This window comes from Rhinoderma darwinii, chromosome 3 (assembly GCF_050947455.1).
Source record: "Rhinoderma darwinii isolate aRhiDar2 chromosome 3, aRhiDar2.hap1, whole genome shotgun sequence".
Lineage (NCBI taxonomy): Eukaryota > Metazoa > Chordata > Amphibia > Anura > Rhinodermatidae > Rhinoderma > Rhinoderma darwinii.
Window position 1 is genome coordinate 76917329 of NC_134689.1, and position 12638 is coordinate 76929966.

Sequence of the window (12638 nt, forward strand, 5' to 3'; positions counted from 1 at the left end):
TCCATCATGTAGTTATTGGTTTATGATTAACAGTGCTGTAACAAAGAGGTCCTGAAGAACCCTTGTTCTTGCTTTAACCAGAAAATACAGAAAAACTACCCTGGGAGGTACCCAGCAGTAGTTTAGTGGAGTTCCATTCTCTATAACATTCACTCAAGTAAGCAGAGGAATCTGTATTGTCTTACATAGTTACTTAAATATGAAATAGAAAATAGAAAGATTAGTACTGTTTCTTGTCCATTTCCATCATGTAGTTATTGGTTTATGATTAACAGTGCTGTAAAAAAGAGGTCCTGAAGAACCCTTGTTCTTGCTTTAACCTGAAAATACAGAAAAACTACCCTGGGAGGTACCCAGCAGTAGTTTAGTGGAGTTCCATTCTCTATAACATTCACTCAAGTAAGCAGAGGAATCGGTATTGTCTTACATAGTTTACTTAAATATGAGTATTCAAAAGTGGGATTTAAATCCACGCCCTCACGAGAGACTGCTCGGTCATCCTATCCTACACAAATAAGAAAACTTTCAAGATTGGATGCCAAGCCAGTCATCTGAAGAGTCTAACATTTTGGGGCGTGTTTTGGCATAGTGGGTTTTTTCACTAGCGCTGTCGGAATGACATTGCAGTGTGTTTAATAAAAGTTGTATTGTCAGAAGTGGGATTTGAACCCACACCTCCAGGGGAGACTGCGACCTGAACGCGGCGCCTTAGACCGCTCGGCCATCCTGACTTATAGAAAAGCCAAGCCTTTCAGAAATGGAGGAAAAAACCGTCATGTTAAGGGTCCAGTTTTTGGGAATTTAAAATAGAAAGATTAGAACTGTTTCTTGTCCATTTCCATCATGTAGTTATTGGTTTATGATTAACAGTGCTGTAACAAAGAGGTCCTGAAGAACCCTTGTTCTTGCTTTAACCTGAAAATACAGAAAAACTACCCTGGGAGGTACCCAGCAGTAGTTTAGTGGAGTTCCATTCTCTATAACATTCACTCAAGTAAGCAGAGGAATCTGTATTGTCTTACATAGTTACTTAAATATGAAATAGAAAATAGAAAGATTAGTACTGTTTCTTGTCCATTTCCATCATGTAGTTATTGGTTTATGATTAACAGTGCTGTAAAAAAGAGGTCCTGAAGAACCCTTGTTCTTGCTTTAACCTGAAAATACAGAAAAACTACCCTGGGAGGTACCCAGCAGTAGTTTAGTGGAGTTCCATTCTCTATAACATTCACTCAAGTAAGCAGAGGAATCGGTATTGTCTTACATAGTTTACTTAAATATGAGTATTCAAAAGTGGGATTTAAATCCACGCCCTCACGAGAGACTGCTCGGTCATCCTATCCTACACAAATAAGAAAACTTTCAAGATTGGATGCCAAGCCAGTCATCTGAAGAGTCTAACATTTTGGGGCGTGTTTTTTCACTAGCGCTGTCGGAATGACATTGCAGTGTGTTTAATAAAAGTTGTATTGTCAGAAGTGGGATTTGAACCCACACCTCCAGGGGAGACTGCGACCTGAACGCAGCGCCTTAGGCCGCTCGGCCATCCTGACTTATAGAAAAGCCAAGCCTTTCAGAAATGGAAGATAAAACCGTCATGTTAAGGGTCCAGTTTTTGGGAATTTAAAATAGAAAGATTAGAACTGTTTCTTGTCCATTTCCATCATGTAGTTATTGGTTTATGATTAACAGTGCTGTAACAAAGAGGTCCTGAAGAACCCTTGTTCTTGCTTTAACCTGAAAATACAGAAAAACTACCCTGGGAGGTACCCAGCAGTAGTTTAGTGGAGTTCCATTCTCTATAACATTCACTCAAGTAAGCAGAGGAATCTGTATTGTCTTACATAGTTACTTAAATATGAAATAGAAAATAGAAAGATTAGTACTGTTTCTTGTCCATTTCCATCATGTAGTTATTGGTTTATGATTAACAGTGCTGTAAAAAAGAGGTCCTGAAGAACCCTTGTTCTTGCTTTAACCTGAAAATACAGAAAAACTACCCTGGGAGGTACCCAGCAGTAGTTTAGTGGAGTTCCATTCTCTATAACATTCACTCAAGTAAGCAGAGGAATCGGTATTGTCTTACATAGTTTACTTAAATATGAGTATTCAAAAGTGGGATTTAAATCCACGCCTTCACGAGAGACTGCTCGGTCATCCTATCCTACACAAATAAGAAAACTTTCAAGATTGGATGCCAAGCCAGTCATCTGAAGAGTCTAACATTTTGGGGCGTGTTTTTTCACTAGCGCTGTCGGAATGACATTGCAGTGTGTTTAATAAAAGTTGTATTGTCAGAAGTGGGATTTGAACCCACACCTCCAGGGGAGACTGCGACCTGAACGCAGCGCCTTAGGCCGCTCGGCCATCCTGACTTATAGAAAAGCCAAGCCTTTCAGAAATGGAGGAAAAAACCGTCATGTTAAGGGTCCAGTTTTTGGGAATTTAAAATAGAAAGATTAGAACTGTTTCTTGTCCATTTCCATCATGTAGTTATTGGTTTATGATTAACAGTGCTGTAACAAAGAGGTCCTGAAGAACCCTTGTTCTTGCTTTAACCTGAAAATACAGAAAAACTACCCTGGGAGGTACCCAGCAGTAGTTTAGTGGAGTTCCATTCTCTATAACATTCACTCAAGTAAGCAGAGGAATCTGTATTGTCTTACATAGTTACTTAAATATGAAATAGAAAATAGAAAGATTAGTACTGTTTCTTGTCCATTTCCATCATGTAGTTATTGGTTTATGATTAACAGTGCTGTAAAAAAGAGGTCCTGAAGAACCCTTGTTCTTGCTTTAACCTGAAAATACAGAAAAACTACCCTGGGAGGTACCCAGCAGTAGTTTAGTGGAGTTCCATTCTCTATAACATTCACTCAAGTAAGCAGAGGAATCGGTATTGTCTTACATAGTTTACTTAAATATGAGTATTCAAAAGTGGGATTTAAATCCACGCCTTCACGAGAGACTGCTCGGTCATCCTATCCTACACAAATAAGAAAACTTTCAAGATTGGATGCCAAGCCAGTCATCTGAAGAGTCTAACATTTTGGGGCGTGTTTTGGCATAGTGGGTTTTTTCACTAGCGCTGTCGGAATGACATTGCAGTGTGTTTAATAAAAGTTGTATTGTCAGAAGTGGGATTTGAACCCACGCCTCCAGGGGAGACTGCGACCTGAACGCAGCGCCTTAGACCGCTCGGCCATCCTGACTTATAGAAAAGCCAAGCCTTTCAGAAATGGAGGAAAAAACCGTCATGTTAAGGGTCCAGTTTTTGGGAATTTAAAATAGAAAGATTAGAACTGTTTCTTGTCCATTTCCATCATGTAGTTATTGGTTTATGATTAACAGTGCTGTAACAAAGAGGTCCTGAAGAACCCTTGTTCTTGCTTTAACCAGAAAATACAGAAAAACTACCCTGGGAGGTACCCAGCAGTAGTTTAGTGGAGTTCCATTCTCTATAACATTCACTCAAGTAAGCAGAGGAATCTGTATTGTCTTACATAGTTACTTAAATATGAAATAGAAAATAGAAAGATTAGTACTGTTTCTTGTCCATTTCCATCATGTAGTTATTGGTTTATGATTAACAGTGCTGTAAAAAAGAGGTCCTGAAGAACCCTTGTTCTTGCTTTAACCTGAAAATACAGAAAAACTACCCTGGGAGGTACCCAGCAGTAGTTTAGTGGAGTTCCATTCTCTATAACATTCACTCAAGTAAGCAGAGGAATCGGTATTGTCTTACATAGTTTACTTAAATATGAGTATTCAAAAGTGGGATTTAAATCCACGCCCTCACGAGAGACTGCTCGGTCATCCTATCCTACACAAATAAGAAAACTTTCAAGATTGGATGCCAAGCCAGTCATCTGAAGAGTCTAACATTTTGGGGCGTGTTTTGGCATAGTGGGTTTTTTCACTAGCGCTGTCGGAATGACATTGCAGTGTGTTTAATAAAAGTTGTATTGTCAGAAGTGGGATTTGAACCCACACCTCCAGGGGAGACTGCGACCTGAACGCGGCGCCTTAGACCGCTCGGCCATCCTGACTTATAGAAAAGCCAAGCCTTTCAGAAATGGAGGAAAAAACCGTCATGTTAAGGGTCCAGTTTTTGGGAATTTAAAATAGAAAGATTAGAACTGTTTCTTGTCCATTTCCATCATGTAGTTATTGGTTTATGATTAACAGTGCTGTAACAAAGAGGTCCTGAAGAACCCTTGTTCTTGCTTTAACCTGAAAATACAGAAAAACTACCCTGGGAGGTACCCAGCAGTAGTTTAGTGGAGTTCCATTCTCTATAACATTCACTCAAGTAAGCAGAGGAATCTGTATTGTCTTACATAGTTACTTAAATATGAAATAGAAAATAGAAAGATTAGTACTGTTTCTTGTCCATTTCCATCATGTAGTTATTGGTTTATGATTAACAGTGCTGTAAAAAAGAGGTCCTGAAGAACCCTTGTTCTTGCTTTAACCTGAAAATACAGAAAAACTACCCTGGGAGGTACCCAGCAGTAGTTTAGTGGAGTTCCATTCTCTATAACATTCACTCAAGTAAGCAGAGGAATCGGTATTGTCTTACATAGTTTACTTAAATATGAGTATTCAAAAGTGGGATTTAAATCCACGCCCTCACGAGAGACTGCTCGGTCATCCTATCCTACACAAATAAGAAAACTTTCAAGATTGGATGCCAAGCCAGTCATCTGAAGAGTCTAACATTTTGGGGCGTGTTTTGGCATAGTGGGTTTTTTCACTAGCGCTGTCGGAATGACATTGCAGTGTGTTTAATAAAAGTTGTATTGTCATAAGTGGGATTTGAACCCACGCCTCCAGGGGAGACTGCGACCTTAACGCAGCGCCTTAGACCGCTTGACCATCATGACTTATAGAAAAGCCAAAACTTTCAGAAATGGAAGAAAAAACCGTCATGTTAAGGGTCCAGTTTTTGGGAATTTAAAATAGAAAGATTAGAACTGTTTCTTGTCCATTTCCATCATGTAGTTATTGGTTTATGATTAACAGTGCTGTAACAAAGAGGTCCTGAAGAACCCTTGTTCTTGCTTTAACCTGAAAATACAGAAAAACTACCCTGGGAGGTACCCAGCAGTAGTTTAGTGGAGTTCCATTCTCTATAACATTCACTCAAGTAAGCAGAGGAATCTGTATTGTCTTACATAGTTACTTAAATATGAAATAGAAAATAGAAAGATTAGTACTGTTTCTTGTCCATTTCCATCATGTAGTTATTGGTTTATGATTAACAGTGCTGTAAAAAAGAGGTCCTGAAGAACCCTTGTTCTTGCTTTAACCTGAAAATACAGAAAAACTACCCTGGGAGGTACCCAGCAGTAGTTTAGTGGAGTTCCATTCTCTATAACATTCACTCAAGTAAGCAGAGGAATCGGTATTGTCTTACATAGTTTACTTAAATATGAGTATTCAAAAGTGGGATTTAAATCCACGCCTTCACGAGAGACTGCTCGGTCATCCTATCCTACACAAATAAGAAAACTTTCAAGATTGGATGCCAAGCCAGTCATCTGAAGAGTCTAACATTTTGGGGCGTGTTTTGGCATAGTGGGTTTTTTCACTAGCGTTGTCGGAATGACATTGCAGTGTGTTTAATAAAAGTTGTATTGTCAGAAGTGGGATTTGAACCCACGCCTCCAGGGGAGACTGCGACCTGAACGCAGCGCCTTAGACCGCTCGGCCATCCTGACTTATAGAAAAGCCAAGCCTTTCAGAAACGGAGGAAAAAACCGTCATGTTAAGGGTCCAGTTTTTGGGAATTTAAAATAGAAAGATTAGAACTGTTTCTTGTCCATTTCCATCATGTAGTTATTGGTTTATGATTAACAGTGCTGTAACAAAGAGGTCCTGAAGAACCCTTGTTCTTGCTTTAACCTGAAAATACAGAAAAACTACCCTGGGAGGTACCCAGCAGTAGTTTAGTGGAGTTCCATTCTCTATAACATTCACTCAAGTAAGCAGAGGAATCTGTATTGTCTTACATAGTTACTTAAATATGAAATAGAAAATAGAAAGATTAGTACTGTTTCTTGTCCATTTCCATCATGTAGTTATTGGTTTATGATTAACAGTGCTGTAAAAAAGAGGTCCTGAAGAACCCTTGTTCTTGCTTTAACCTGAAAATACAGAAAAACTACCCTGGGAGGTACCCAGCAGTAGTTTAGTGGAGTTCCATTCTCTATAACATTCACTCAAGTAAGCAGAGGAATCGGTATTGTCTTACATAGTTTACTTAAATATGAGTATTCAAAAGTGGGATTTAAATTCACGCCTTCACGAGAGACTGCTCGGTCATCCTACACAAATAAGAAAACTTTCAAGATTGGATGCCAAGCCAGTCATCTGAAGAGTCTAACATTTTGGGGCGTGTTTTGGCATAGTGGGTTTTTTCACTAGCGCTGTCGGAATGACATTGCAGTGTGTTTAATAAAAGTTGTATTGTCAGAAGTGGGATTTGAACCCACGCCTCCAGGGGAGACTGCGACCTGAACGCAGCGCCTTAGACTGCTCGGCCATCCTGACTTATAGAAAAGCCAAGCCTTTCAGATATGGAAGAAAAAACCGTCATGTTAAGGGTCCAGTTTTTGGGAATTTAAAATAGAAAGATTAGAACTGTTTCTTGTCCATTTCCATCATGTAGTTATTGGTTTATGATTAACAGCGCTGTAACAAAGAGGTCCTGAAGAACCCTTGTTCTTGCTTTAACCTGAAAATACAGAAAAACTACCCTGGGAGGTACCCAGCAGTAGTTTAGTGGAGTTCCATTCTCTATAACATTCACTCAAGTAAGCAGAGGAATCTGTATTGTCTTACATAGTTACTTAAATATGAAATAGAAAATAGAAAGATTAGTACTGTTTCTTGTCCATTTCCATCATGTAGTTATTGGTTTATGATTAACAGTGCTGTAAAAAAGAGGTCCTGAAGAACCCTTGTTCTTGCTTTAACCTGAAAATACAGAAAAACTACCCTGGGAGGTACCCAGCAGTAGTTTAGTGGAGTTCCATTCTCTATAACATTCACTCAAGTAAGCAGAGGAATCGGTATTGTCTTACATAGTTTACTTAAATATGAGTATTCAAAAGTGGGATTTAAATCCACGCCTTCACGAGAGACTGCTCGGTCATCCTATCCTACACAAATAAGAAAACTTTCAAGATTGGATGCCAAGCCAGTCATCTGAAGAGTCTAACATTTTGGGGCGTGTTTTGGCATAGTGGGTTTTTTCACTAGCGCTGTCGGAATGACATTGCAGTGTGTTTAATAAAAGTTGTATTGTCAGAAGTGGGATTTGAACCCACGCCTCCAGGGGAGACTGCGACCTGAACGCAGCGGCTTAGACCGCTCGGCCATCCTGACTTATAGAAAAGCCAAGCCTTTCAGATATGGAAGAAAAAACCATTAGTGGAGTTCCATTCTCTATAACATTCACTCAAGTAAGCAGAGGAATCTGTATTGTCTTACATAGTTACTTAAATATGAAATAGAAAATAGAAAGATTAGTACTGTTTCTTGTCCATTTCCATCATGTAGTTATTGGTTTATGATTAACAGTGCTGTAAAAAAGAGGTCCTGAAGAACCCTTGTTCTTGCTTTAACCTGAAAATACAGAAAAACTACCCTGGGAGGTACCCAGCAGTAGTTTAGTGGAGTTCCATTCTCTATAACATTCACTCAAGTAAGCAGAGGAATCGGTATTGTCTTACATAGTTTACTTAAATATGAGTATTCAAAAGTGGGATTTAAATCCACGCCTTCACGAGAGACTGCTCGGTCATCCTATCCTACACAAATAAGAAAACTTTCAAGATTGGATGCCAAGCCAGTCATCTGAAGAGTCTAACATTTTGGGGCGTGTTTTGGCATAGTGGGTTTTTTCACTAGCGCTGTCGGAATGACATTGCAGTGTGTTTAATAAAAGTTGTATTGTCAGAAGTGGGATTTGAACCCACGCCTCCAGGGGAGACTGCGACCTGAACGCAGCGCCTTAGGCCGCTCGGCCATCCTGACTTATAGAAAAGCCAAGCCTTTCAGAAATGGAGGAAAAAACCGTCATGTTAAGGGTCCAGTTTTTGGGAATTTAAAATAGAAAGATTAGAACTGTTTCTTGTCCATTTCCATCATGTAGTTATTGGTTTATGATTAACAGTGCTGTAACAAAGAGGTCCTGAAGAACCCTTGTTCTTGCTTTAACCTGAAAATACAGAAAAACTACCCTGGGAGGTACCCAGCAGTAGTTTAGTGGAGTTCCATTCTCTATAACATTCACTCAAGTAAGCAGAGGAATCTGTATTGTCTTACATAGTTACTTAAATATGAAATAGAAAATAGAAAGATTAGTACTGTTTCTTGTCCATTTCCATCATGTAGTTATTGGTTTATGATTAACAGTGCTGTAAAAAAGAGGTCCTGAAGAACCCTTGTTCTTGCTTTAACCTGAAAATACAGAAAAACTACCCTGGGAGGTACCCAGCAGTAGTTTAGTGGAGTTCCATTCTCTATAACATTCACTCAAGTAAGCAGAGGAATCGGTATTGTCTTACATAGTTTACTTAAATATGAGTATTCAAAAGTGGGATTTAAATCCACGCCTTCACGAGAGACTGCTCGGTCATCCTATCCTACACAAATAAGAAAACTTTCAAGATTGGATGCCAAGCCAGTCATCTGAAGAGTCTAACATTTTGGGGCGTGTTTTGGCATAGTGGGTTTTTTCACTAGCGCTGTCGGAATGACATTGCAGTGTGTTTAATAAAAGTTGTATTGTCAGAAGTGGGATTTGAACCCACGCCTCCAGGGGAGACTGCGACCTGAACGCAGCGCCTTAGGCCGCTCGGCCATCCTGACTTATAGAAAAGCCAAGCCTTTCAGAAATGGAGGAAAAAACCGTCATGTTAAGGGTCCAGTTTTTGGGAATTTAAAATAGAAAGATTAGAACTGTTTCTTGTCCATTTCCATCATGTAGTTATTGGTTTATGATTAACAGTGCTGTAACAAAGAGGTCCTGAAGAACCCTTGTTCTTGCTTTAACCTGAAAATACAGAAAAACTACCCTGGGAGGTACCCAGCAGTAGTTTAGTGGAGTTCCATTCTCTATAACATTCACTCAAGTAAGCAGAGGAATCTGTATTGTCTTACATAGTTACTTAAATATGAAATAGAAAATAGAAAGATTAGTACTGTTTCTTGTCCATTTCCATCATGTAGTTATTGGTTTATGATTAACAGTGCTGTAAAAAAGAGGTCCTGAAGAACCCTTGTTCTTGCTTTAACCTGAAAATACAGAAAAACTACCCTGGGAGGTACCCAGCAGTAGTTTAGTGGAGTTCCATTCTCTATAACATTCACTCAAGTAAGCAGAGGAATCGGTATTGTCTTACATAGTTTACTTAAATATGAGTATTCAAAAGTGGGATTTAAATCCACGCCTTCACGAGAGACTGCTCGGTCATCCTATCCTACACAAATAAGAAAACTTTCAAGATTGGATGCCAAGCCAGTCATCTGAAGAGTCTAACATTTTGGGGCGTGTTTTGGCATAGTGGGTTTTTTCACTAGCGCTGTCGGAATGACATTGCAGTGTGTTTAATAAAAGTTGTATTGTCAGAAGTGGGATTTGAACCCACGCCTCCAGGGGAGACTGCGACCTGAACGCAGCGCCTTAGACCGCTCGGCCATCCTGACTTATAGAAAAGCCAAGCCTTTCAGAAATGGAGGAAAAAACCGTCATGTTAAGGGTCCAGTTTTTGGGAATTTAAAATAGAAAGATTAGAACTGTTTCTTGTCCATTTCCATCATGTAGTTATTGGTTTATGATTAACAGTGCTGTAACAAAGAGGTCCTGAAGAACCCTTGTTCTTGCTTTAACCTGAAAATACAGAAAAACTACCCTGGGAGGTACCCAGCAGTAGTTTAGTGGAGTTCCATTCTCTATAACATTCACTCAAGTAAGCAGAGGAATCTGTATTGTCTTACATAGTTACTTAAATATGAAATAGAAAATAGAAAGATTAGTACTGTTTCTTGTCCATTTCCATCATGTAGTTATTGGTTTATGATTAACAGTGCTGTAAAAAAGAGGTCCTGAAGAACCCTTGTTCTTGCTTTAACCTGAAAATACAGAAAAACTACCCTGGGAGGTACCCAGCAGTAGTTTAGTGGAGTTCCATTCTCTATAACATTCACTCAAGTAAGCAGAGGAATCGGTATTGTCTTACATAGTTTACTTAAATATGAGTATTCAAAAGTGGGATTTAAATCCACGCCTTCACGAGAGACTGCTCGGTCATCCTATCCTACACAAATAAGAAAACTTTCAAGATTGGATGCCAAGCCAGTCATCTGAAGAGTCTAACATTTTGGGGCGTGTTTTGGCATAGTGGGTTTTTTCACTAGCGCTGTCGGAATGACATTGCAGTGTGTTTAATAAAAGTTGTATTGTCATAAGTGGGATTTGAACCCACGCCTCCAGGGGAGACTGCGACCTGAACGCAGCGCCTTAGACCGCTCGGCCATCCTGACTTATAGAAAAGCCAAGCCTTTCAGAAACGGAGGAAAAAACCGTCATGTTAAGGGTCCAGTTTTTGGGAATTTAAAATAGAAAGATTAGAACTGTTTCTTGTCCATTTCCATCATGTAGTTATTGGTTTATGATTAACAGTGCTGTAACAAAGAGGTCCTGAAGAACCCTTGTTCTTGCTTTAACCTGAAAATACAGAAAAACTACCCTGGGAGGTACCCAGCAGTAGTTTAGTGGAGTTCCATTCTCTATAACATTCACTCAAGTAAGCAGAGGAATCTGTATTGTCTTACATAGTTACTTAAATATGAAATAGAAAATAGAAAGATTAGTACTGTTTCTTGTCCATTTCCATCATGTAGTTATTGGTTTATGATTAACAGTGCTGTAAAAAAGAGGTCCTGAAGAACCCTTGTTCTTGCTTTAACCTGAAAATACAGAAAAACTACCCTGGGAGGTACCCAGCAGTAGTTTAGTGGAGTTCCATTCTCTATAACATTCACTCAAGTAAGCAGAGGAATCTGTATTGTCTTACATAGTTACTTAAATATGAAATAGAAAATAGAAAGATTAGTACTGTTTCTTGTCCATTTCCATCATGTAGTTATTGGTTTATGATTAACAGTGCTGTAAAAAAGAGGTCCTGAAGAACCCTTGTTCTTGCTTTAACCTGAAAATACAGAAAAACTACCCTGGGAGGTACCCAGCAGTAGTTTAGTGGAGTTCCATTCTCTATAACATTCACTCAAGTAAGCAGAGGAATCGGTATTGTCTTACATAGTTTACTTAAATATGAGTATTCAAAAGTGGGATTTAAATCCACGCCTTCACGAGAGACTGCTCGGTCATCCTATCCTACACAAATAAGAAAACTTTCAAGATTGGATGCCAAGCCAGTCATCTGAAGAGTCTAACATTTTTGGGCGTGTTTTGGCATAGTGGGTTTTTTCACTAGCGCTGTCGGAATGACATTGCAGTGTGTTTAATAAAAGTTGTATTGTCAGAAGTGGGATTTGAACCCACGCCTCCAGGGGAGACTGCGACCTGAACGCAGCGGCTTAGACCGCTCGGCCATCCTGACTTATAGAAAAGCCAAGCCTTTCAGATATGGAAGAAAAAACCATTAGTGGAGTTCCATTCTCTATAACATTCACTCAAGTAAGCAGAGGAATCTGTATTGTCTTACATAGTTACTTAAATATGAAATAGAAAATAGAAAGATTAGTACTGTTTCTTGTCCATTTCCATCATGTAGTTATTGGTTTATGATTAACAGTGCTGTAAAAAAGAGGTCCTGAAGAACCCTTGTTCTTGCTTTAACCTGAAAATACAGAAAAACTACCCTGGGAGGTACCCAGCAGTAGTTTAGTGGAGTTCCATTCTCTATAACATTCACTCAAGTAAGCAGAGGAATCTGTATTGTCTTACATAGTTACTTAAATATGAAATAGAAAATAGAAAGATTAGTACTGTTTCTTGTCCATTTCCATCATGTAGTTATTGGTTTATGATTAACAGTGCTGTAAAAAAGAGGTCCTGAAGAACCCTTGTTCTTGCTTTAACCTGAAAATACAGAAAAACTACCCTGGGAGGTACCCAGCAGTAGTTTAGTGGAGTTCCATTCTCTATAACATTCACTCAAGTAAGCAGAGGAATCGGTATTGTCTTACATAGTTTACTTAAATATGAGTATTCAAAAGTGGGATTTAAATCCACGCCTTCACGAGAGACTGCTCGGTCATCCTATCCTACACAAATAAGAAAACTTTCAAGATTGGATGCCAAGCCAGTCATCTGAAGAGTCTAACATTTTGGGGCGTGTTTTGGCATAGTGGGTTTTTTCACTAGCGCTGTCGGAATGACATTGCAGTGTGTTTAATAAAAGTTGTATTGTCAGAAGTGGGATTTGAACCCACGCCTCCAGGGGAGACTGCGACCTGAACGCAGCGGCTTAGACCGCTCGGCCATCCTGACTTATAGAAAAGCCAAGCCTTTCAGATATGGAAGAAAAAACCATTAGTGGAGTTCCATTCTCTATAACATTCACTCAAGTAAGCAGAGGAATCTGTATTGTCTTACATAGTTA

At 39.2% G+C, this 12638-nt stretch overlaps 5 non-coding genes across 5 annotated transcripts; all 5 read right to left on the reverse strand.

The window, feature by feature from the left end:
- Positions 1 to 3129: 3129 nt before the first annotated feature.
- TRNAL-CAG (transfer RNA leucine (anticodon CAG)) lies at positions 3130 to 3212 on the reverse strand. The gene has a single exon. It is a non-coding gene; the product is annotated as a tRNA-Leu (tRNA).
- Positions 3213 to 5640: 2428 nt separating this feature from the next.
- TRNAL-CAG (transfer RNA leucine (anticodon CAG)) lies at positions 5641 to 5723 on the reverse strand. Its single transcript has one exon. It is a non-coding gene; the product is annotated as a tRNA-Leu (tRNA).
- Positions 5724 to 7960: 2237 nt separating this feature from the next.
- On the reverse strand, positions 7961 to 8043 carry TRNAL-CAG (transfer RNA leucine (anticodon CAG)). The gene has a single exon. It is a non-coding gene; the product is annotated as a tRNA-Leu (tRNA).
- A 754-nt stretch (positions 8044 to 8797) lies between these two features.
- Positions 8798 to 8880, reverse strand: TRNAL-CAG (transfer RNA leucine (anticodon CAG)). The gene has a single exon. It is a non-coding gene; the product is annotated as a tRNA-Leu (tRNA).
- Positions 8881 to 9634: 754 nt separating this feature from the next.
- On the reverse strand, positions 9635 to 9717 carry TRNAL-CAG (transfer RNA leucine (anticodon CAG)). The gene has a single exon. It is a non-coding gene; the product is annotated as a tRNA-Leu (tRNA).
- Between the last annotated feature and the right edge of the window lie 2921 nt (positions 9718 to 12638).